Genomic DNA, 6,115 nt, shown 5'->3' on the forward strand with positions numbered 1-6,115 from the left:
ACAATGGTAGGAGTGTAACCAATAAGGGGACGCCATCGAGATCCAAGCCACTTCCTAATCTGGTCATCTTCCATGTCGGGGAAGTGCCATTTGCCAATCAACGCACGTGACTGTAAGCTTGCAATGCGGTCCGCTAACATAACACCATCCAGGCATATGGCAGATGGGGGAGGGGTAATCTTGGCCGGCCGATGGTGATGTTTGCTTCGGGGAACAGAGGGAATATCATCTCCAGGATCAGGAACATGTAGAGAGGGTAGCACGTGGTCCGCCAGCTTGGAGTGCCAATTGGAGGCTTTGATTGTGCCAAAATGTAAAGCTTCTGCTTCGATGGCAGCTTTCACTATATCCGACGTGTCAGATTCCACATGGAGAATCTCCATTGCAGCAGGTAACAAAAGCCAACTACCCAAAGGACGACTAGACAGGAATAATAAAAGAGACGCGGGTCAATGAAGACAATTATACTATACACCAGTTAAAAAAGCTACCTCGGGATTTAACCATGCGTCAAATTTATGGAAGAAAGTCGACGCAAATCCCCGGGAGAGCAGGACAAGTACCAAGGAGATAGAATTCAGGACAAGATATCTCCAGGTATTTAATAGAAAGAAGAAATTTTAGTGAAAAAGGATCGAAAATTCGAAGTGGTGACGAGGTTATATAGTACTAGAAGTACGAAGAGCAGAGGATTTTGGAAAAAAGGGAAATGACGGCGAACGGAAACCAGAGATAATAAAAGCCCATAGAAGGAAGTTTCCCGAGTTGTCAGATAGGCTGGGGGAAGGAAACAGAAAGAAAGCGGCACTCAAAGATAGTAGGACAAAGTAATCCAAAAATTGTACGATAAGGCCAAAATGAGTAGTTGGAAAAGTTCCGAAACTACAAAACCGGTGACGGAAAAACCAGAGGAGAATCAGAACACCATTGCTGCTCATGAGGATGTATCCAGGAAGACTATACAGCGACAAAAAATTTCATATATACACCACCAAGGGCCTATTTTAATTCGAAAATCCTCACAAGGTTTGGTCACAATAAAAAATCTCCTGAAATTTTTAATGGAAAACCAGAGCCCTTCGAAAGAGGCAGACCAGAACATGGGTGGCCGATAGGATATGAAACATACTACAGATAACCCATGGCTCAAACTCAAATGAGTTTATCAGGATAAGAAAACTATGAATTGACCCCTCTATCATATATTTAGCCAAAAGAACCAGGTAGGTAGGAATAGAAACAGTTATGAGACTACTGCACTTCTATCCCTTTACCGAACGCGTACCGAGGGAAGAGCGTCGAAAATCCGCCAGCAAACCAAAACGGATGACTTGGAGCAAGTGCAAAAACAACCTATAAAAAACCCCGGACAATGAAATCAGGGCGAGTAAATTCAACAAGATATTCAGGTGGTTACTAAACATACTAAGCATGGAGGAGTGGGTGAGATTATCCAAGCTACGAGGATGACCCAACCCTGTGCCAAAACGCGCAGGGAAGAGGAAGAGGAAACAAAACTTTCACTCCCGTCGAAAAGAGTTTTATAGATGTAACAAAACTTATGAGACAAAGGGCCAGCAGATGGCAAGTCGACAACAGTGAAAGCATGAAGGACAAGTGGAAAATAAGCTTGAACATGTCACAAGACGGACAAGCTTGCAATGGCACCACTTTCAAACAAAAACCAATAGTCGGTAGGTGGAGTGGGGAGAAAACATGATGAATAACAGTGTAAAACAGGCATGCAAGGGCATCCTTCCAAACAAATAGCTCCTCTGTCTGCTGGTGGAGAGGGGAGAAATGTGGCGAAAAACAGTGTAAAACAGGCATGCATTAGTTCCTTACATCTCGTGTTTAGACAGCATGCACCTGCATGATGGGATATTGGATGAGTTCCGGCAACACGCAGGGAGACAAACGAACCTGGTTGGTTGCTTTCGGCAGCATTCCTCCACTCGACAGCTCTCCTCCACTTACCACTCGGGAGCTCTCCTTCACTTACCACTCAGCAGCGCTCCTCCACTTACAGCGGTCAAATTTTTCAGGATACTTGATATTTAGAGAGATGGAAAATCATGTATTGAACATTAAAGAGATGGAAAACCATATATTGAATTCCATTATGTGAAATTAACACTGATAGAGAAGGAAAATTATATATTAAATTATATTATATTGTAATTGATAAATCAAATTGATTTAATTTCTTAATGAGTAATTAAATTGATATTTAATATTTATTAGTCAATAATATAAAAGGAGTGGAATATTAGTTTAATTCAAAAGCTATTAAAAAATATATTAATTATTAAAATTATAGTAAATTAAACTTGTTTAAAATTAAAAAAAAAAAAAAAAAAAAAAAACAAACAAACAAACAAACAAAAACAAATTTGAAATATAATTTTATTTGTTAATTAATTTTAATTTAATTTAAAATATTTTTTATAAAAATTTCCAACACAAAAATTAGGTGTTGCCTATTTAGCTTTTAAATTTAGCTAAATCGCTGAAAATGGTGTGAATCCTACAAAACAAATTCAAAAAATCTAGCAATAAGAAAAAAATATGGCATTAAGAATGTTCGAATCCAGTTTTTAATAATGAAAATAGATTCAGCGTTATCAATCAAATCAGAGGTTTATCAATCAAATCAAAAACCTCTGGAAGACCCAGAATGGAAGACCCAGAATCTTAAGATTAATAGCTATAACCTGTCAGATTTTATCAAACTCCTGCCCATAATTTTTTGGACAAATGTGGAAGTTGGGTAAGCTACGGAAAAAATTTATTCACCTATTTATTTTGTACTTGATTACTACTGACAATTGCGGCTGAGATGATGTGATACTGCTAAAATCACAAATCGTGAGACGTCGCTTCCTCGTTCAGCTCATAAAGCAAGGCTTGTACGAGCCAACAAAGCAAGGTAGCAAGGTGCCCTAGGGATTGAATACAGATGACAACGCACCCACTGGGAGCTCATTGGGCCTCTTCACTGTTTTCAATCTCTCGTTGTTTCCACAAGTACTGTTGTTTTGTTTCACTCTCTTCCGATGAAGGAATTTAAACTGTTGTAACAACAACAACTGTAACTTCTGTAATTTTTCCAGATTATTTCAAACATGTTTTAAGGCGAAAGGTGGCGAGGGTTTTTCTTCATTAAATCCACAAACACTGACGGCCTCTATTGAAGGTCTCTTGTGTCAATCCAGGTTATTTCAAACAGGTTTAAGACAAAAGTTGGTGAGGGTTTTTTCATAAACACTGAAGGTCCCTTGAGTCAATCCTGGGTCGAGAAGAAGAAACCTTTGTAAAAGGAATATGCAGTGACAAAAACCGTCAAAAAGACAATCAAGAAAGTGATTCCTAACCCTTTCCATTAAAAAACTATCCTTAAATGCTAAAAATGCTTCCAGTGAAAGAAAATAGATTCATCCTTGGTGTCCTCCTACTTAGTAAAAATGTCGAAAATTACCTACCAGAACTCGAAATAGAGTACATTCCAGTGAAGACAAATTTCACGAAGTATTTGAAATAGATTCATCCTTAGTGTACTCTACTCAATGAAAATGTAGAAAATTACCTACCAAAACTTCTTGTTGCGAATTCAGTAGACTGCATGTAGAAAATACATGAGAGTGGCGCACAGAAAGGCAAGGGAAAGCTAAAATTGCATCCTCTAAAGTAATTGAAGCCAAAATCGGCGTCTAAAGTAGCCGCCACTGCGAGCGACCCTCCTCCATATGGAAGCGGTCATGGCCAGGGTAAACGTAAGCAGTCATGGCCAGGACTGTATGTAGAAAAGACATAACAATGGCGCACAAAAGGGTGAAGGAAAGACGGAATTGCATCGAAATTCAGCGTCTGAAGCTGCCGCCACTGCTCCTTCTTCATATGCGAGCGGCCATGGCCAGAGTAAACTGCATCCAAATACAGCGTCTGAAGCTGCCGCCGCGACTCCTTCATATGCGAGCGGCCATGGCCAGATTAAAAGAAATCTCTCTCTTTATTTGCAGTGTGATTTCCATGACAACTTCCTCCTCTTCTGCCACGGTCTTCATATTTCGTTTCTTGCGCCTTTTTCCCATGCTTTGCTATGCATGGAATGGCTGTTCAACCGTCCAATGTGCGAGATGGACGCTTTCATATACAGTGTACTTACTGGTGTACTTACGGCTGCCATCCTGGTCGTGCCTATTTTTCCTCACTATAAATTAATATTATTTTAAATCATATAAAATACGTAAGGCAATTCCCTTTGGGACCAACAACCAAACTACATAATTTTAGATTTTTTCGTAGATACAAGCAAAGGCTATAAGGACAAGAATGTTGTTTAGTTGACTCGTTACCCTTTTTCGCTTTCTCTTTTATGAGAAAATATCGTTGTCCTAATATTGTATTCTTTATTAGGAAAGATGCTTATTCATCGGCATGTATCTCAAATCTAAATATGTAATAATTATTTATGTGATTTTATAATATTTTAATATATAATTATATATGTGATTTTATAATATTTTTAATAGGTAAGTATATTAAATATATTAAAATTATAAATTATTTATATAAAAATAATATTAATTTTTAAGAAATTGAACTTTAGAGTGCTCCGCGTACAACCACATTACATCGCAGTTTCATAATCTTTGTTGCAACACTGATTTCCCTAGGCTTTTACAATGTCAAAATTATAGTGAATTTGGGAGGCTTTTCTCCAAGCTTTTTGAGCATAGGAATAAAATCTTAAATCAAACTAAATAACTTGTTTCTTTAGGTCCGCTAGACCAAAGTTTGGTCTCAGTGGACGTTAACCATCATCATCATCATCATAAACATTTAAATATCCTCGTTAAAAAGTCCATGGTATAGCATAAGTCATACGAAAAATTATTAGCTATATAATAGATTTACATAATATAATAATAATGTTTGTTATTACTAAATTATTATAATTTATATCAATATAAATTTTATTTTATATTGATTATATAAAATTATTATAATTATAATATCATTTATATATGATGCTAAGCTTGTCCTAAAGTCTATTCACAAACAAAGTTGTGAACATAGTGCATTTTAAGGGCTAGTATGCAATGGGTTGATGGACAATATTTATTGTGAATAATCTTCTTGTTGTATGGCTACTATACAATGACCCGAAGGGTAGGTCCACTAAGTATAAGAGATATTATGGGATGATATGTAGTGTATTTGATGGATAAAACCACTATGAGAAGTTGTGAGTGACATAGGGTAATGTGCATTGGAAGGGCTGACGGAGAAGGGCTTCTCTAGCAAGTAAGTTGATTGTTTATCCTTGTATGTTTTGTGGGAAGATTGTAGATCTGAAGCAACAGATCACAAGCCCTATGTTTTGTATACTAGTGGTACTAGTGATCAAGGGCCATGATCCCTGGTACGAGAGCTCCATGATTATTTTATTGATGGATTAATAAAATAATCAAGCTTTAGGCTCAAATATTTATGTACTAAATTGATTTTCATTGCTTAAGATTTTTGCTATGCAAAGTGCTAGAAAGTTGTGGGTTTCTAGTGTGTTTGTGTGTATGATTAGCCTCGAACCAGATCTAGGGTCTTGTACTAATGTTAGTAATGATTTACATTCCTTATACCTAGTAGATTTGATGTTTTCCCTAATATGTTTTCCTCCTACTTCTGTAAACTTAAAGTATATGTTTTCCTCCTTTGATATCTTTTGATATATTTTCTCCCTTTCATTGGCAATTAATGAACACATCTGCAAGATACTCAAAGATATTTTCTTTAAGGTTTTGGATTTGTGTTAAATCTCTCCTTCACATTCTCTTACCTCCTTGATATAGGCCTTATATCCTTTCTAACTTTCTAAAGGTTCATCCCTAGTGTTGAAGATGGACTTGAGAAATACATCTTTCCCCTCCTCTAAATAGTACCCCTTTTTGATAATATAATGCACTTTATGTTAATATTTTTCATGAGATTTTTGTTGTATTTCAAAGATTTCTCATAAGATTTTATGGTTTTGTTTTTATTCAATGGGTGGGGAAATTAGTGCAGACTCAAACAACTTAGTTCGATGTTGATTTCGTAAGTGAAGACTAAAGAT

Source organism: Pinus tabuliformis, chromosome 5_1 (genome assembly GCF_031772625.1).
Source record: "Pinus tabuliformis cultivar Carrire ecotype Pingquan chromosome 5_1, CPIR1, whole genome shotgun sequence".
Classification (NCBI taxonomy): domain Eukaryota; kingdom Viridiplantae; phylum Streptophyta; class Pinopsida; order Pinales; family Pinaceae; genus Pinus; species Pinus tabuliformis.